The following is a 21,259-nucleotide window of genomic DNA, read 5'->3' as shown; positions in this document are numbered from 1 at the left end:
AAAAAGGGACAGTAGCGGCTTAAAATACTGTCTGGCTGCTTACCGCTCTTTTTATGCTGCCATCTTGGGCAGGGTCCTGAGTTAGGTAGCTGGAGTGCTTGCCTGTTTGTGATATGCACATTAGGATCCTATGATGCATTAATTGCAGTTTTGAGGTACAAATGGCTGGAGGCGGTGCAGCTTATGGTCTGCCCAGTTATACAGAACGCCGAGTTGTCCTTAAAGGGATTGCTGGAGGCCACTCAGAACATGCCTGGAAATTTAAATTTAAATTTTGTAGATGGACCCAAACAGGAGTGTTCCTCTTTGGCTCATGAGAAAGCTCTGGGCTGGCGCCAGCCATCCGTGACCTCTCCACCACATCCGCCACTCTATCCCATGCCAGGTTGTGCCCCCCCACCACCCCCCCTCAATGAGGTTCAGATTGTAGGCCAGCTCTGGTGGGATCCAGCTCAGTTTCTGCCAGCACTCCTGGAACCAGTAATCTGCAGCCACACAGCTTGTCAGCAGAACGTAAATAAAGCTCCAGATGCAAAATGGGTTGGGTCTCACACAGCCAAGGGCACTCTGCCTGCCTGTTTTCAGCCAGTAGTTAAGGTTGGCTCAACTGTGTCATATATAGTAAGGATGGCAGGGACGTGGGAGGGGGAATCAAAGACCCTTCAGCAGTGCAATTGCCTCTTTAATAGCAGTACGGCTAACTCTAGAGAAATCAATGTGCTGATCAATTCCGATACCAGAGAATTCCTTCATGGGCATCAAAGCAGCTACATGAGGGATTTTGAGAGTCTGTACATAGCGAGGACACATGGTTCAGTTCTAACATCATCCTACATGTTAAAATGACAATGGCGCAGTAGAATTTGAGCTTCATGTAAATAAATCATAAACTTGTTGCTTAGTAAAGTGTTCAAGTTTCACTACATGTAGGGCACACAGGAGATCTGCTCTCATGGTGGTTTAACCCATGGTTTCATGGTATCCGAGGTAACGAGTTTTCATCATTCCTGACCCATGCCAGGAAACAAAAATGCAGAAACTTAGAATAGCGTATACAAAAACTATGTCAAACCCCAACAGGCACACCCAGCCCAGACGACCCTACAAAATCCCCCTCACTAACGTCCAGGGAATTATGCCAGAACTGGGAGAGCCAATTCACAGACTAGACAAGCAACAGCCTGACATAGTCATATTCACAGAATCATACATTTCAGACAATGTTCTGGACTCCTCCATCACCATCCCTGGGTATGTCCTGTCCAGAACAGACCCACCGGAGGTGGCAGCTCAGTGGTAAACAGTCAAGAGGGAGTGGCCCTAGGTTCCCTCAAAATTGAGTCTCACGGTATCAAGTCAAACATGGGCAAGGAAATCTGTCGATCACCACCTACCGCCATGAGTCTACTCTCAATCATCAGCAAAGTAAGGTGTTGCCACGCAGTGCTTTCAAAAGACATTAGACAGCAATAACTTGCTCATTGATGATCAGTTTGGTTCTACCATGTCCACTTAGTTTCTGACCTCATTTACAGCCTTGGTCCAAACATGGGCGAAAGAGGAAATTCCATAGGTGAGATTAGAATGACTACCCTTGACGTCAAGTCAGCATTTGACCGAGTGTGGCATCAAGCAGCACTAATAGAATTGAAGTTATGGGAATCGGGGGAAAACACTCTGCTAGCTGGAATTGTAACTAACATAAAGGAGTTCCTCAGAGTAGTGTCCTAGGCCTAAACATCTTCAACTGCTTCATAGCTGACCTTCCCTGTATCATAAGGTTACAAGTGGGATTGTTCTGTGATGATTGCACAGCATTCAGTACCATTTGCAACTCTTGTGAGAATGAAGTAGTCTGTGCCCTCATGCAGCAAGACCCGGACAACATTCAGGCTTGGACTGATAAGTGGCAAGTAACATTTGCACCAAACAAGCACCAGGCAATGACTATCTCCAAGACAGAATCCAACCATTTCCCCTTAATGTTCAATGACAATACCATTACTGTATCTCCCATCATCAACATCCTGGGGGTTACCATTGACCAGAAACTGAACTGGGCCAGCCATGTAAATACTGTGGCTGCAAGAATAGTTCAGAGTCTGGGAATTTATGACTCCCCAAAGCTTGTTCACCATCTAAAAGGCACAAGTCAGGAGTATGACGGAATTTTTCCCATTTGCTGGGACAAGTTCAGCTCCATAAAATTCAAGAAGCTTGACATGATCCAAGACAAAGCAGCTCACTTGATTGTCACTCCATCCACTTCCCCCATCACTGACATGCATTGGCAGCAGTGTATGTACCATGTGCACTGCAACAACTTACCAAGTCTCCTTTGACAGCACCTTCCAAACCCATGAACTCTACCACCAGAAAAACAAGGACAACAGATGCATGGAACACCACCACCTGCAGGTTCCCCTTTAGGTCACACGTCATCCTGACTTGGAACAATATATCACTATTCCTTCACTATTGCTGGGTCAGAATCTTGGAACTCCCTCTACAACACTATGAGCGTATCTACACCACATGGACTGCAGCGATTCAAGAAGGTTGATTTCCACAACCTTCTCAAGGGCAATTAAGGATGGGTAATAAATGCTGGCCTTGCCAGTGATCCTTAAATTAATTTTTAAAAATCACACCAGCATGGTACATTTCATTCCTTATACAGCTATAGCAGAAGAAACACTTGCATATCTATGGCACCTTATCAACAGGCATCTTGAAGTCCAGAGCTATGAATAGTGATGGTAGATGCTCCAATTTTTTTCCTATCATATCCAGGAATCTTTCTCACTTTTACTGCCTGCTATTGGCATGAGTTCAAAGGATTTGCAGGTTGATACTCAACATGTTTGGCCATGTTATGTACACACCTTCCTTCACCATCAAGTTCAGGAGTCGGTCTTGAACCTGGAGCTTCTGGCTCAGAGGATGGAATACTACCCATTGCCCAAGACATCCTCAGTCAGCTCATTATTTAATCATAACTACGGTAAGTTGATGACATAATGCAGCTGAAACCTGATCAATATGTAACCAGTCTGCCAGGAAATGTTACGCTTGGATGAGCATTTCTGTCGACCATTTATTGGGATATTGACCAGTTGTAATGTTTGTACCTAAGTTAATCATTCAGTTACAACTCAATCTATCTGTAAATATATTCCATATGGCCAGTTGTTCTGCTGGCTCCCTGCTGAGGCAGGACTTCTGCCCATTAATCTGCTGGAGTGCTGACCTTGCCATTAATCACCCTGGGTTTGGTGAAGTGTAACCCCATGTACCACAGGATTGCTATGCTAGGAGGAGGGCCTGAAATATCAAGTGCAGCCCTTAAAACCTTCACTCTTCTCTATACCCACCCTCACCTCTCTTCCCACCCACCCTTCTCCTTCCAGCATTTTAACTGCCTTATCATGAAACCAGTTGTTTGCATTTAAAACTGCTTTAGTAGGCTGCAGCTGAAGTATTTCAGGTAGAGGCCCATTCAAAGGGTGGGTAGGCAGGGAGACAGCTCAGGGGTGGAATCATCCATGCCCTCTGCCGTCGGGCGTGTTCAGAGGCACGAGTGGACAAGATGGCGAGAAGGCCAAAAATCGGTTTCATGACGTGTTAAAACTAGTCTGTGATCGTCCGCTCTGCCCGCCGATGGCGGGCCACGTTTTCTGCCATTGGATTTCGGGAACCTCATTGTAATACATCTGCATATCATTATAAGCCCTGCTTTATGGCTTCTAAAACATAATCTGGACTTTTGAGAATAAATCTGAGCTAAGCAGCAATGCATGAGGTGCCTGCACTTCACACATGACGACCTACCAGGTACAAAGAGTGTTCCCTGAAGACTGGCTGTAGGTATGGACTGCTAGATAGACAAGTTCCCTCACCACCCTCATTCCCTCTTCCCTTGCTTTCCTCTTCCCCATATCCCACTTCACTTTCTTACGCTTGACCCCTCCACTCAGTCTCCTCCTTCGCGCTCCCATCATCATTTTTTCCCAGTTCCCATTTCCTCCATGCACCTTTGCTTTCCTAAAGCACCATTCCTAAACTTAAGTTTTGCCCCAACCAATCCCCAACTTCTTTTCTTACTCACCCTTCTCCTGCCAGCATCTTCTCTTTGCTGCCTTACCATGAAACCAGCTGCATGTGTTCCTAAAACTGTTTCTTGTAGGCTGCGACTGAAGCATTGCAGGTAAAGGCCCTTCCAAGGAGCGGGTAGGCAGTGGGATAGCCCAGGTCAGAAGCCCAAAGATCACGGGCACTCCAAGAAAGGCTGGGAAATAACAGGGGCCTTTGGAGCTTGTAGGAACTAGTGAAGTGTGGGGGAGAGCACCAGAAATGGACAGAAATCCCACAGCCAGGAAATAATTCTGTTCTGAAAAATTAAAAAGCTAAACAAAAATTACCTGAAGACCGCAGTAGGAGCCTGAAGTTGCCCTGAAACTGGTTGCCACAGTAACACCTGAAGGCATATTTGGGAAGCAATAGCAGCACATACCTCAGAGACCAGGCCTCAATCAGATAGAAATGAAATCAATAGAAAAACTGCAGAAAAATAGCATGGCAGATGACATGATGCAAGTGTGACTATGATAGGAAAAGCGTTACAATAAACAACTGGCTGAAAATGCGAATGCTTTGAATATATGATAGATGTATCTTAGATTAACTGGTTTGTAGTTACTTTTTTGAACACTGAAGCTACATTTTCCCAGGAATTAAAAGTTCTGACCAATGCTACACAAATGGGGATAGCAGAAAAACCCACAAATGGAATCTAGTCACCGTCTTACTGAGTAGCACTGTACTAATTTTTGATATGATGGGATATGATAATCTGCTGATCATCACCCATAGTGCTACTGTGCATCATTTTATGTGATCTTTATAAGGCTAGCACACACCATGTACGTATCAGCCTCAGTGCGATCTCAGTAGAAGATGTCATTCAGAGCAAGGCCTCTACGTGGTCTCAGGCTGTAAAGTGGGTGTAAAAAAAACGTTGTCCTTTTTGGCCAAGTTGATTATTATTTCTAAATTGGAGCCTGCTTGGTAGTTGTGTTAAGCAGCTTCAAGTAGACACATCAGTTTGATTGTTTATTTCATGATACCCTTTGGAGTTTTTTTAATAGATTAATTCATTGGATATGGGCGTTGCTGACAAGGCCAGCAGTTATTGCCCAATGTAATTGCCCTTGAGAAAGTGGTGGTGAGCCTCCAGTTTGCCACTGAAGCTTTCTACACCTTGGTAAAGCTTCTCCAATCTACCATCATGGGTGTTACCTGAGGGAGTATTAACTGCTTTCTGAGTAAGATCTATGGGGGTGGAAATTTGTTTGGGCCTGTTTCTGGGTCCAAAGTAGGCAGCACAGTCTGCAAGCACATGCCAGAAGCCTGAGGCACATTTGAAATTGGGCCAATATTATTGTACGAATGTGTAACATTTTTGCATTAAATACATCTCTTTGGAAGTGCTGCCCTGTTAATTATAAATGCATCAGTGTCACTGTGTAGGCTGATGCAGCTACCTTACGTTGTTAGACTTAGAAATTCCTCATTGCCTAAACAAAAATATTTAGAACAATTAATAGACATACAGAAATAAATCGAAAGAGGATAAAATTCAGGAAAATTCGGGCCATTTCTTAAAGGCAAACCAATGGTGAAACTTCTTTTTTAAATGGTTTCAATTGAGCATCACCCCTGTTAAAATACTGAACAAGGAAATTGCATGCACTATTATTTGGAGAGGTTAAGGTCAAAGCATTTCTCTGTGCAAATATCTGCTGCTGTTTAACGTTCCAAACATGTCCATACGTTTATCCTTAGACTAATGGTCAGAATATTCAAGTGCTGCAAGACGTTGACTGGTAGTTGCTTAGAAGTAAGAAAATTAAAAGCAACATATGAATTATGCTTGTATTTTGTAGTCATTAGTATGTTTAACATTCCTGAGAGCAGTGTTTTTGTGATTGGCATTGATATTACTGAGATGACTCTGTAAAGATAACTTTTACTCATATAATAGCGTAGAATGGGTGCTTGCAGACCAGCATTCTGTTTTATCACTTCACCTATTTTTATTTCCAATGAATTCAATGGAACAAAAATCAGGAGAGATGCAAAATGGATTGCCTGTTTCATTCCCAGTCACTCTGAAATTCTGTGCCTCTTCTGAAACACTGAAACACTGCCGTTTATTCAGACACTATCACATCCAATGATATAAAAGGCCAGAAAAAGTCATGTAGAACTGGATGCATATCTACAACACTGCACATGCTGATTCTAAAAGTTTTAATGTACTCAGTGTTGCACCTGAACAATTCAGATAGGAAAAACAGTTTTAATTAATCGGCACATTTTGATATCTGAACTTTGAGAAGTTTACTTGGAAAAAAATTACTCATTTTGACTCCTGCAAAAGCATTCAAGGTACTGTTTTCCACATCCAGTAATAGCTTTAAGGTGGAATTTTCCATGTCCGTTGGCGTCAGGTGTCATGGCAAGCGGGAGTGGTCAATATGGCGGGAAGGCCAAAAATTGGTTTCACGACGTTGTGAAGCCAGTTTGCGATCGTCCACTCCGCTCATCAATGGCAGGCTGCCTTGACCTGCCACCAGATGTTGGGAACATCATTTTAATACTACAAGCCCAGCTCCCCTGAATCATCCCCCACGCTGCATCATCCGGACACATCGGTGTGATTGCACGCCGACATGTTTCGCAACTGAATATAAGCGACATGCCCCTGGTGAGCTGCACTTCACTCGGGACTTTGGGGCTTGTTTGTCTACCTTGCTTTAGGCAGCACTCTCAGCCATCAGCGCCAAGCTTCCCCAAGCACCACGTCACTTTTAGGAGGGCTCACGAGCAGGTCTTTACTTATGAGACCAGCCGTAAGGTGGGGGTGGCTTTTCAGGGGCTGCAGGGTATGGCTTGCTTGGGGAAGGGGGGGAAGTGGCCTCAGGGAAATGAAGAGGTTGCAGGGCTAGGGCGTTACTGGGGAGGGAGAGTATCCCAGGTTGTGTTTGGGGACATATGTTGATCTGTGCAAGTGGCCTCAAGAGGGTGAGGGCTGAGGAGGCAGTCAGTCTCCAGAGGAGATGAGGCCAGATGGAGATGTGAGGGTGCATGTGAGGGAGTGAGTGGTGACATTCCTTGAGCTGGCAGTGAGTGAGATGCCAGTGAATGTATGATGGGCTTGTGAGTGTGAGAGTTTAGAGTGATGGGATGGTTTCCTTACCCTGGCAGCACAGATGAGATCATTTATCCTCTTTCTGCACTGGGTGGCGACCCTCTTCTGTGCCGTGTTGGCACTGACCACCTCTGCCACCACCTCCCAAGCTGGAGTGGTGACACTGATGGGTGTCCTGTGGCCAGAGCGGGGGTAGAGGACACCATGGTGGGCTCCAACAGTGTCCAGAAGGCGTCCCAGGGATGCCTCACTGAATCGGGGGGCTGCAGTCTTCTTACCTTTTCTTGCTTTCTGGGGCCTTGTCTTCTGCGCAGCAGCCCTGGACAGTAAGCACTGAGAGGTGCGCGCACGACTGCACTTTAAATATGGCACCCGGCGTGGTGAAGCGGTGAGGTGACGGTGTGGCGGGCGAATCAGAGGTCACCCGCCAGTGAAGTGGCATGTTTCCCGGGAATGCATGATTAAGGAGGTGGGATTGGGACAATATGGCGTGAGAACCCGCTATTGCATCCAGCGGGTAAAACATCCTTTACTCCACCCGCTACTGCACTTGGGGCGGAATCGTCCCAGATTTGCACTAAGAGTCTGGAAGTTTGCAATTGACATAGTTCATGTTTCTAAGGGCTAAATAAAATCCATCCATTAAACTTTGGACTTTGAAAACGTTCCATTTTCTCAGTGCAAGTTACAGCACTGGTGCTCTTTCTTAGAGTCATGAAGAGTTTTCTTTCACTGAGCCTCATTCTCTTTGTCTCTGTCTGTCTTGCTGATAAATTTGGTTAAACAAAACTTTTGTTTCGGCAGTGGAGGAGTTACTGAGTCTAACCATGTGAGGGAACTGAATTACTGTAAATGGTAAAGTTGGCATATCCCAGGGCCCCTTTACCAGACTGCTGGGCATCCGGCCATCTTAAACAGGTCTGGAGTGGGAACTGCACTCACTTAACAAAATTGCACCCAACTTTCAACACTACTCATTTAATATACAGCTATTGATAAACTAAACTGTCTGACTGGAAGCAAGTATATCATTTTAACAAGTCAAAATGAATCAGTCGCAAATGATGTGATTTGCACTGGTGTCAGTAAAGCGCAATAAACAGAGGTACAGGGCAGTCATGGAAGACTATAGGAGTTAATTTTCATCCTCGTCATTGAGCAGGAATGGGGCGGTGATAGATTGAAATAACAATGCAACACTTACCACCATTACCTTGCCAATGTCTGAGGCACCACCATTTTGGATGGGGCTTTGAAATGGAGGACCAAGCATCATTCCTTACAATTAGATACTATTGTTAGTGTATACATCTGAGGATCACCTTGAACAATTCCTAACCAGTGTTGAGTGATATGATCAGAAAAAATGATAATATCTGCTGCCCATTTTAATTTCAAAGAAATCATTTTACTACAGTAATGGTCATAAGTATTTAACAACATACCTGCAAGTAAAGACTTGCAAATCCACAAGGGTGTTCTGTTCCCATAGCCATTGAGTAGTTACTTGTGTCCTGCAGTAATGGACCTCATTGCCCCTTGTACAGAGAAAGGGAAAATTAGCCAAAGTTCCAGCTCCTGGTCCTTAGATAGTGACCTCTTCAGGAAAGACTATGGGGGTAATTTTAATTAATTCTCTGGGCAGGAAACCTACTAGGTCAGGTTGAATGCATGGTTATACTCAATATTAACTTCAAAGTTATGTGGGTTGTAAAATCAGTGTTGCACCCAATACCACCAGCTTTCTAACTGGCTGACTTAGATTACAATTCCCCTTGTATGTATTGTGGTTGAGCATGTGAGATGGGGCATCAACTTTGGACACCCTCCGACACTGCACTGGATCCCCACATTCACTTTCTGGGCTAACGCATGATGTTTGGTCACTTGGTGAGGTGTTGGAAGACTACAGCTCCCATATATTCCAACATAAGTCAACAGATGGAGAAAAATTTAGGGAATCAACATTATAGAAATGTACAAACTAGCAATCTTAATTTTACAGTTTCCAATAATAAAATAATTAAATAGTTTCTTTTCAGAACAAGAAGCAGCAGCACAGGAGGTCTCTACACTTTCTCGTTAAAGTTCATTAAGGAAAACAGGAAAACTGTTAAATGGCAGGGGGTCAGCTTGAGAGCAGAAAATGACTGGGTTCACCATGGAGAACAGAAGTTAACCATTTTACTCAAGTAACAAAAACCTCTGCAGCCAAGAAGGATTGTGTGTGCTGTGCTCCCAACTGGCAGATCCCAGCGTGGTGGCAAGCCAAGGCAACAAAACCTGGCAAACTTGTCCGGGAGTTTCCAGTCCTGCCCGCTGCGGGACCGGAAATTCCCACCTGATGTCAACGGACCTTTGGCCTGCCTGTCAAATTTTCTGTCCCACCTGCAATGATTCCTGCCGTGGGCGGGACTGGAGGAAGAATTGCTGTGGAAATTCCCAAGCAATTGTAATCAACTGCTGATTTAAATTGCTTGTTTACTTGGTGTGACATAAACGGTAAATCAACAAGTTATAAGGTAATGTGTAATAATTCTTGGACTCATTTTACTCAGCAACTCAAGAATGAGAAACCTTCACAGGACTCTTTCTTTCGTTCAATTAAATGTTTGGCATATTCCCAAACTCTCGGATATCATTCAGTACTTTTGCACATGATGAACACATTGACAAACTGCTTTCCTGCGTATTAAAAACATGCCTAAATGCCCCAAGTCACCTTTTCCCGTTAAGATTCTAAACGGATGTAGAGTACAGTATTTTACGCCAACACCTGTTTCACATGTGGATCCTTTGATGTGCCTCCGTTGCTTCATATTAACTATGCACATGTGAAGCTTTACTGCTTTGGATAGTCTGCTTCTATCAGCTGGCTTCAAGGCAACTTAAAGCAGGAGTTTGGTTACTGCACCGAATGTGTTTTGCAGAAGAAATCAATGCAAAATTATTCAACGTACATAGAGGAGCTTGCTCTTCATGTTCCATACTTGGCCTAATAAGCTAATTGATTTTCCACACAGTGGAATTCTTGTAGTTTGTTCTGATTACAGGGATCACATCTTAGTAAGACCATTGAGGTCGGAATATGCTGCCCTAATTTTTAAGGTGTATATTGGGGTAACCAATTTAGGAGTGGGATGGCCTGCTTGAAACCTGCACTTGCACTAGTCTCACAGCTAAATTTCTGGGGGCCTTATTTAAGAACATAAGCACGTAAAAAAATAGAAGCAGGAGTAGGCCATTCAGCTCTGTGAACCCGCTATTTCTGCCATTCAATGAGATCATGGCTGATCTTCTACTTCAACACCATCTTCCAATGCTATCCCCATATCCCTTGATGATTTTAATATGTAGAAATCTATCGATCTCAGTCTTGAACAAACTCAGTGACTAAGTCTCCAGAGCCCTCTGGGGCAGAGAATTCCAAAACTTCACTCCCTGAGTGAAGAAATGTCTCCTCATCTCTGTCCTAAATGCCCTGCCCCTTATTCTGGGACTAAGTCCCCTGGTTCTAGACCTCCCAGCTAGGAGAAACACCCTTCCTGCATCTACCCTGTCAAGCCCTGTAAGAATTGTGTACATTTGAATGAGATCACCTCTCATTCTTCTAAATTCCAGAGAATAAAGGCCTAGTCTATTTAATCTTTCCTCATAAAACAATACCCCCATCCCAGGAATTAGTCTGGTGAACCTCCATTGCACTCGCTCAATGGCAAGTATACCTTTCCTTAGGTAAGGAGACTGCACACAACACTCCAGGTGCGGGCTCATCAAGACTCTGTATAATTGCAGTAAGACATCTTTACTCCTATACTCAAATCCTCTCGTAATAAAGACTAACATACTATTTGTCATCTTAATTGTTTGCTATATTTGTATGTTAGCTTTCAGTGACTCATGAAATAGGACACACAAGACCTTTTTGAAGTTTAACAATTCTCAGCCTCCCACCATTTAAGAAGTACCCTGTATTTCTGTTTTTTCTACCAAAGTGGACAACCTCACATTTCTCCACGTTATGTTCCATCTGCCAAAACCCATGCCGGGAGTTACAATCACACCTCCACAGCAGCAACCCCTCTCCCAATCCTGACCAACATCGCATCACCCCCATCAGCACCCCCACACCAACATCACATCACCCCATCAGTCCCCTCCACCAACATCACATCACCCCATCAGTCCCCTCCACCAACATCACATCACCCCCATCAGCACCCCCACACCAACATCACATCACCCCATCAGCACCCCCACACCAACATCACATCACCCCCATCAGCACCCCCACACCAACATCACATCAGCCCATCAGTCCCCTCCACCAACGCCACATCAGCCCATGCAGCTCCATCCCTCCTCCTGAGAATTACTTGAGGGCTGCTGCCAGTGTGGTAGGTGACTTGACCATGATATCTTCACTCAGGTGAACTGCTGGAGGGGGAATGACCAGCCGAGCAGCTACCTATGAGTATATTACGAATGCCGGGGGACTAATTTCCATTGATGCTCAGGCCTTTCAGTTCAGGCATGGTCTGAACTAACTTCAACACCATCAATTTATTCCCAATTAATTTAGAACAAATAGTAAATATTAGAAAGGCACATTGATGCTTAGCTGTGATCAGAATTTAGAAGAACCTAAGTTGTTGCCAGTAGCAACACCAGTGATCAAATGTGATGGTAGGCTGCAACACCACCAGAATATTTTCAATAGCATTTTCAAACAATTGAACCTTCATCTAGAAGGTTTCTTTAACATTACATTCTTTGAACTCTTTTAAATCTATGTGGTTGAAAAGGTTTCTAGGTTCTTGCAGTCTGCAGCCATGATGCATGTTGCTAAGCAGGTGTCTTATTTTGCATCGGAAATTCTTAACTTACAAGTCCAAAAGTCCTCACAGCAGCTCACCAACAAAATATATTACCTTTTACCTGCTCTAATAAAGTAAATGAGAGACTTCATTTTAAATCTGTCAAAAGCATGAAGGTCACTGGCAGCCAATTCCCAACATGATAGGATTGGAAATGTTTAACCACTTTGAAATTCAGAACCAGTTTATTAAAGGCTAGCGGAATAAAATTCCAGAGGCTGAGACTTAAACTTGCTTGCAAAGAGATATTGATGATTCATTCTGAGCGAGATTGCAATCTGTAAAGTGATTTGGGCAGAAACTTTTTTCTAATTGTCTTTTGAGACTCACAACTGTGGTAACTACCTCAGGACTGATCGCCTAATTTGTTCAATTTAACAAGATACATTAAAGCAAACAGAAGCAAATTAGGCATTAGTAACTCAGTAGAAGTGGCAAGCTATATCTCTAAACTTGTTCTTTTCAGCAATCATGCAACGAAGCCAGTGTGAGATAATCAGTGAGGATCTGTACTGTGATATTAAATTTGTCACTCCAATCCAATTATTAAAAGAGAGGTCATCACGAAAAGTGCATTGATACTCAGCACAGAATAAGAAATTGAAGCCTTTGATAAATAAAGCCGTGACTGGTTCTTCTGTGAACAAACTACAATGATGGTAATAAGTTATCAAAGAATATAATACCATTTGAAAATTCAATCTGAGGTAAAGCTGATCCATTAACATTCAGAAATCACAGTACTCCACCTTTGTACTTTGCCAGTAAAACTATTGGCAGATTAAACTGCGGTGCAGATATCATTTTATTTCCTCAACCCCCACCCTCCTTGCCTCCCCAACTAAAAAATACCCCAATTCATTGACACCTATTTATCTAACCTCATTTTGATTTTATTTAAATCCGTTACATGTCTTTCAATATCCACTTCATAGCCATTAGTGCCTAACAATGTACACCTACATACTGTATGATAGTATATTGCCTGCAGATCCTGTGTGTGTGTAAGCTCTAAAGAAGGGGTGGTAGAATGGATGTATTAGGTGAGTTCCAGCAGACATTTGGAGCAGACAGCCAGCTTGTTTTGTTATCTTTCATTTTTCTTCTTTATTACAACATTTCGCTTGTATACCGTAAAAGTCATCCCATCATTCCCTGTCATTTTTCCCATCTACTCCTTCTGTAAGACAATTCCAAAAGCCCCCACATAATTGACAGTCCTACACATAAAATGGTGATTTTTCTGATACCAATATGGTGAAGTGTCAGAAGATCACTGCCTGAGATCTCCACATATTTTCAGTAAGAATTGATGGGTTAATCCAAAGGAAGCTTCCATGCACTTGTCAATGCTTGGATTAAAATTGAAAAATTCCGCAGTATTTCCCAAAACACTACACATTTACCCATACTCAGCTTTACATCTGGGATTATGGCATTACTGGATGTTCATAATTTATTCACCTTCTTTGACCCAAATTAATTAACATAATTCACAACTATCATAGTCTCATTGAAGAGCAGGATGGTCCAACTTGTGGATATTTAAAAACAAAAAACTACTGCGGATGCTGGAAATCCAAAACAAAAACAGAATTACCTGGAAAAACTCAGCAGGTCTGGCAGCATCGGCGGAGAAGAAAAGAGTTGACGTTTCGAGTCCTCAAAGGACTTGAGGACTCGAAACGTCAACTCTTTTCTTCTCCGCCAATGCTGCCAGACCTGCTGAGTTTTTCCAGGTAATTCTGTTTGTGGATATTTATGCTGCTAATACTACTCTTTGAGACACGCTAGAGTAATCTGTTAAGGGATTTACTATTGATCGGATCTTCCTGCGTTCAACAATGAACGAGGCAATTGGAAAATCATTTCATTGTGGAGGAGGCATAAGGGTCAAAGCATAAATTAGAGTTGAGAGTTTTCGTGGAGGTTCTAATGATTTTCCATGAAAATTTTGATGGAACAGCTATGAAAATCCCAGAACACTGTGGCCATGAAGATCATTTAACCCATTTTCCAGGGAATTCAGCAGCTCACTCACAAAAGTTTTGGAGGGTGTTTGGGAGAACCTGCATGGAAGTTCATCCCCTTTACGACTATCCAGACCCGAGGCTTTTGTGGAAAAGGATTCTTGAAAGCATTGTTTGGAAATAATGGCAGACATAGGAGCAGTGTAATTTACTGCTGATTTGTAGGTCCCCTGTGGTTCTTATCCAACTGTGCTGATATGTGTTAGACATTTAATCCAAGGCACACAAAGAACACTGTGGAGGTCTGTATAATGTGTTCTTAACACAAATGAGACAATTGCACAGAATACGTGCAACAAAACCATGAAAGAGTTATGGGTATGAGCCAAATAACAATTTAATTTAAAAGCAAAGTAAAATGAAATGAGGATTAAAGTAAATGATAATGTCACTGCTTCACAGTCACCTCCAAATGTAGAGATTTTTCTTCTCAGGAGCTGTGGTTTAACTGCTAATGAAGCAGCTTCTGTCAGCATTAGTGCTGTGGGACAGGTAGCTGCAAAAGGAGTTGCTGGAATGCAAGAGCCCAGAAACAGGCATCAACAAGCAAAAGTACGTCAAAGACAATGCAGATAAAAAGGAAATGTTAACGCTATAAAGCACCTTTCAGAATTGAAACTTATAAAGGGCAGAGTAGCAAGTCCCAAGGAACAGCACAACTTTTAAACAAGTGAGCAACACTGAAAGGGTCAACAGATGGAGAAGCTTACTAATTTCTATATAACACCAATTTACACAAGATGACCTAAAATCCAGATATCTCATTAGACTTAAAGGCAATTCTGGTCAAGGGTTCCAAAAGGCTTGAAAGTTTTTGCACTCAGTGAAGTTGGCGTTTGGGCCTACTCCCTGCCGATTCATCAAAGCATTTCCAGAATGTTAGGATGCACTCTCATCATCATTGAATCAGCCGTATGGTTTTATTAAAGCATATTTCATTACTAGCAAGAAATAAATATCTCGGTAACATTATTCCAGATGTTTTTTCAGTGTGTTACACTGCCTCAGATGAAATTGCCTGTGCTGGATTCCCTGGAGGCTCCAGATATCAGGGTTAAATATTCAACAGCTCATTACATATTACTTGTCATTAAAAATGCTTTCCATGCCAAATTTTAGAAATGAATATGAAAGCAATGAACAAATAAATTTAGCACTTGTCCAAAAGATAATATTCTTTTGTACACTGGTATGACAGCAGCATTTTCACAATTTTGACTGAGTAGAAAATGTCCATATTTATCTTTTGTGGTGGAAGAATTACTTCATAAAGAAAGAACTATCCAATTTAATATAATCTTTTCTTTAGTTTTAGAATTCTTGGCGCTCCATATAAAAATTCACTACTCTTAATAAATAGTAGTCTATTTGATATTGTAAATAAATAGCTGTTTTTGAAGAAAGTTACAATTTGTATTATTTTGTTCAAAATGTCTTATATCTCTAACCATGAAAATCATAACAAACAAAATATTAATGTCATTAATATTAAATAAGCTGGTGGCTTGAAAACTGTTATTTAAAATGGTAAGCTACAATTTTAATATAAGCGATAGATATAAGATAGACGTAGATCTATATGTTCAACTTTCTGTGATCTTCCTTTCTTCAGAATATGTCTATATTGTAAAAAGTCAGCAAATTTAAAATAATAATTTGATTTGGTGGGCTAGCCTGAATGGAACCAACTAAGCGGTTCAGTAAAAGTTTTTATTTCAACTTTACTGAGTTGGGGGCCTGTGTCTGACTATGAGAGACAAAGGAAAGTGCAAGTGTACTAAAAATAGGTATTAAAGAGCTATCCATCTTTCAGATAAAATGTTAAACTGGGGTTCTGTTTGGTCTCTCAGATGAAGGTCAAAGAAGAACTTCTCTCCAGTGTCCTAGCCATTATTTGTCCCTTAATCAGTACCGCTAAAAGCAAATAATCTGATCATGATCACATTTCTATTTGTGGTGGCTTGCTGTGCACAAATTGCCTGCTGAATTTCCTGTGGTGTAAAAGGTTAATGTTAAATATGTAAATAAACAGTCTACATCACCAGTGGTGTAAGATCACATGACAACAGAGCCTACTGAGGATGGTCCTGTGTGAAGCCTCATGCTAAGCCGTCCTGTATATCATTAGAAAAATGTTTAATGGAAGGTAAAGTTTACCAACAGCCTTGCCTCCAGCAGTCTCTATCTATCCTGACCAAGGACAACCTAAGCTAAGCCCCATAACAAGGATATCAGATGGTGGCATCCGTAAAGACAATGGAAAAAGCACTGATCAATCCCAGCATGACTGAAAACAGAGGGGGAAAGGCCCAGCGATTGAAAAAGCAGCAAGCAAAATGACTGTGAGGGAAGGAGAAGGTGGGAAAATGCCAACAGAACTCGAAGAAAGGCTAGAGCAAAGAAAAGCCATGGAGAAAATCTTACCCTTACCAAAATGCTTTGAACACATGGAAGGCCCGGATTAAGTTGAGAAGTGGCAGAACTGGCTTTGTAGATTTACCAGGTACAGAATCGCTTTGGGACTAGCAGAGAAGCCTAGCAAGGAACAGGGTAGTATCCTTCTCTATGCCATAGGCGGTAGTGCAGACAATATATTGATCATTAATGAAGAAACACAGCTGCTGTCAGACCTGCTGAGTTTTTTCAGCATTTTCTGTTTATATTTCAGATTTCCGACAGTATTTTGCTTTTATTAAGTTGGTGTTCAGGTATGGTCCCAGAAACAAAACCAAATGGCTCACTGTGAACCTGTGTTGACCTCACACAGTTAAACAAAGCTATGGAAAGAGCGATCCACCCAATGGCTTCTGTGAATGAGAGTCTGGCAAAGCTGGCCAAAAGCACAATTTTTACCAAACTAGATGCAAACAGTGGCTTTTGGCAACTTTGGATGAGGAATCCAAACTACTGACAACATTCATCACACTATTTGGGATATATTGCTTTAACTGACTACCCATTGGAATTACATCGGCGGTGCTCAATGCACAAATGGGTCATTCGGCGGTAAGACAGAAAATGGAGGATACAGTGTTAACAGGAAGGTGAGGTTGTCTAGAAATAGGACACAGGCGGCAGTACGAAGGGAGATTTGTAACAAGGACCAATGAGGACAGAAACACCTTTGACAATTATGGCAGGAGAAAAGATTTGGGGAATTACAACAAAAGGATGAACCCCAGAAATGCGCAGGATGTGGTCAATCAGTGTTTTAGATGCAATTCAAGATACCATTATGCAATGAACTGTCATAAACGATATAATAAGGGGTTCGAAATTAAACATGAGACAGAAGACTCAGAAGAAGAAGTTAAAGGTATTGACCAAAGTGAGGGCGTTGTATTAGTTACAAGAAGTTTCACCCCAGTGATGAATGTCTTGGTTGCAGAGTCCTTCAACTGTGCGGCGCTAGATAGCGGATACACATCTATGGTCTGTGGAATAGATTGGTTAAAATGCTACCTGGACTCCTTAAATGACAAAGACTTGACTAAGGTTAAGGAATTTGAGATTTCCATCAGTTTTAGATTTGGAGATGTTAATACTCTAAAATCTTTAAAAAGGGTAATGACTCCCTGTAAGATAGCTGGAGTCAATCACTTCATCAGTACAGATGTAGTGTCCAGCGAAATACTGTTACTGTTGAACAGGCCATCAATGAAGAAAGCACAAATGAAGCTGGACATGGAGAACGATAAGACTATTGTATTTGGAAAACCTGTGGATTTGCAATTTACACAATCTGGACACTACTGTATTCCTTTAATGAAACCTAGCTTTTCTACTAAGGAGATTAAAGAAGTGTTATTAGTGTTGGGGGGTAGGAATTTAGAAGACAAAAAGTTAATTGTGTTAAAATTGCATCAGCAGTTTGCGCACCCTTCTTCACAAAGATTACAAATTTTGCAATGGGATGCAGGAATAAGGGATAGAGAGTACACTAAACTTATAGAGAAGATAAGTGAGAAATGTGATATATATAAGAAATACAGAAGGACACCGTCACAGCCGATAGTGAGTCTACCCTCAGTGAGGGATTTCAATGAAGTTGTGGTGATGGATTCAAAAGTGTGGGATAAAGAAAAGAAGGTTTTTATTTTACATTTCATAGGTTTGGCCACAAGGTTTAGCCAGTCGACAATCAGACACGGTAAAGAAAAGAAAATAATTGTTGATCAGTTAATGGAAAAGTGGATGGGGACTATTGTCAAAATTCCTCACTGATAATGGAGAGGAATCTACTAATGATGAGTTTCAGGATATGTGCAAAAACATTAATATAATCGTTATGAATACAGCAGCAGAAAGCCCTTTTACTAACGGAGTGTGTGAAAGGAATCACCTGGTGATAGATGAGACGCTTCGTAAAATATTGGCAGATAGACCAAACTAAATTAACATCAGCTCTAACATGGGCTGTCCATGCCAAGAATTCACTGCAGATAGTTAGAGGCTGTAGTCCATATCAGTTGGCTTTTGGTAGAAACCCAAAAATTCCTTCAGTCCTGAGTGATCATCCCACTGGGTGGGAGTGAAGTATGATTAGCTCTACCTTTTCTGAACATTTAAATGCACTACACATGGGTAGGAGAGCGTTCCTTAAAGCCAAAGTTACAGAAAGAATTCGACAAGCTCTAAGACACAATGTATGACTATCAAAAACTATTTTCAATCATGGAGACAGGGTTTACCATAAAAGAGAAAGTACTTAATGAGTGGAAAGGCCCAGGAAAGATTATAGGTAAAGACGGTAAAGCAATCATTTTACAGCATGAGAACCAGACTATTCGGGTACACTCAACAAGGTTAGGTGGCGCGGACTACAAATTTGCAGGTTCAGAAATTGTTGTAGAAAGAGACGAGGTACCATGTACTTCTCACACCCATATGTTGCATGATTGTGAGGACCAGGTAGCTGAAGTTGACAGGGTATCTGAACATGGAGACCGCAATTTGGATGAACAAGATGAGGCGATTTGCCCCAGAGGACAACTGCCGAAAGCTGGCACTAAAGTTACGTACTTGCCAGAAGGGGCCAGTCAATGGCAGGGATGCGGCGATTATAGGTAGAGCAGGGAAGGCCACTGGATAATATAAAAACTGGTTAAATGTATGAGAGAAAGGGCAGGAGGTTAGGCCTATGGATTGGGAACTTGAAGCACAAAAATGGAAGGCCCGGAAATGCATTTCAGACAGTGGGTCTGGGAGAGGAAGAGATTGCGAACTGTTGAAAGACCATCTATAAATAGGAGAGGTAGATCAAACAGTAACAGTCCAGAGCGTGATAGAGGGCAGGATAGAGGACGTAGCTTAACAAGATCAAGGAATATGGTACAGACTGACAATGCTACAAGGAGCAGTAGCCCATGTGATTGAGAAATCTTAGTAGCTTCAAACAAATTAGCCAATAAATTAATAAAGGTTGCCAAACAGCAAGAACTACATAGTTGGAAAGCATTTGGGGTATACACAGAGGTGCCAGTTGGTGCCAGCTCTGTCTAATAGATGGATATGCATGGAAAAGGTGCTTCCTGATGGGACTTATAAAGCTAAAGCCAGGCTACAGGCACGAGGATTTAAAGAAAAATTGGGTGACCAGGATATAAGAGTAGATTCACCTATGCCAGGAAAAGTTATTCGGAAGATATTTTTGGCTCTATTTGCTACAAATGCTTGGGACTGTTATTCCATTGATGTTAAAGTTGCCTTTTTGCAGGGACATCACCTTCAAAGGGAAGTTTTTCTCCAGCCACTGAAAGAGGCACCAAACGCAGAAGGGACTCTCTGGAAGCTAAATAAATGCGTACACGGTTTAAATGATGCCTCCAGACTTTGGTATTTCTCAGTGAAGTCAGTTTTGTTAATGTTGGGTTGTCTTCAGCTGGAAGCAGACCTGTCAATGTTTTATTGGCACCATGGAGGGAAACTTGATGGCATCTTTATGATGCATGTAAATGATTTTTTGTGGGGTGGTAGTAGCGAATTTGAAATGGTTGTCATTAATGGGCTCAGAATGGACTTTAAAATTGGAAGTCAGGCTTCTGGTGCATTTAAGTATATTGGGTTGGAAATCAGGCAGAGTGGAACACACGTCCTTTTACATCAACAATCCAACTTGGAGAATGTCAATTCCATGGCACTTGGTCATAGTAGGACAACCCAGAAAGATATATCGGCTTCTGAAACGGAAGAAGAAGAATTCAGAAGCCTAATTGAGCAGCTCAATTGGCTAGGCAAATGAACAAGGCCAGACGTCAGTTTTGACGTTTTGGAATTGAGCACTAAAATGAATGATCCCAAGGTTGAAGAAATCATTCAAGCAAACAAATAGACATAATTAAATATGGAGCAGTATGTTTTGAAATTCCCATCTTTGGGTGACCTTAGAGAAATGAAACTGATTGTGTTTAGTGATGCGTCTTATGCAAATCTATGTGGTGAATTTTTGAGTGCAGGAGGATTTATAATATTTCTCATGGGGGGGGAAGGGCAAATGCTGCCGTTTGGCATGGGAATCTAAAAAGATACGAAGTGTTGTAAAAAGTACAATTGGCAGTGCAGACTTTTGTCTTTGTTGAGGCAGTAGGTATGGTACTCTTTACATCAGAGATACGGGCAGAAATTTTAAATGGATAAGGGTATTCCCAATGGTACCTATTGAATGTCTTATAGATAATAAGTCATTTTGGGAAAATGTTCACTCTACAAAATGCGTTAACAAGAGATTGCGAATTGAGATTATGGAGCAATATGTTGTGGAACCAATCAGGGAGCAGGCTATTCTGGATTTGGTTTTGTGTAATGAGATGGGATTAATTAATGATCTCATAGTAAAGGATCCTCTGGGGAAGAGTGACCATAGCATGATAGAATTTCAAGTTCAGTTTGAGAGCGAGAAACTTGAGGCCCACACTAGTTTTCTGGAGTTAAACAAAGGTAACTACATAGGCATGAGGGCAGATTTGGCCCTAGCGGACTGGGCAGGAAGACTACAAGGTAGGACAGTTGATGAACAGTGGCAGATATTTAAGGAGATATTTAATTCATCCCAAGTAAAATATATTCCAAAGAGGAAGAAAGATGGTAAGAGGGGGGAAAAGCATCCATGGCTAAGCAAGGAAGTCAAAGATAACTTAAAG

The 21,259-nt window shown here is 41.9% G+C and overlaps 1 long non-coding RNA gene across 1 annotated transcript in view; it reads right to left on the bottom strand.

The window, feature by feature from the left end:
• The window catches only part of LOC144681631 (uncharacterized), a 98,506-nt gene extending 84,751 nt beyond the window's left edge, over positions 1 to 13,755 (bottom strand). Inside the window, exon 1 of the long non-coding RNA XR_013576815.1 lies at positions 13,691 to 13,755. This is a non-coding gene — a long non-coding RNA (uncharacterized LOC144681631). The remainder of the gene's footprint in view (positions 1 to 13,690) is intronic.
• Between the last annotated feature and the right edge of the window lie 7,504 nt (positions 13,756 to 21,259).

Source organism: Cetorhinus maximus, chromosome 6 (assembly GCF_964194155.1).
Source record: "Cetorhinus maximus chromosome 6, sCetMax3.hap1.1, whole genome shotgun sequence".
NCBI lineage: Eukaryota > Metazoa > Chordata > Chondrichthyes > Lamniformes > Cetorhinidae > Cetorhinus > Cetorhinus maximus.
This window is presented reverse-complemented; position numbering and strand designations above follow the sequence as displayed.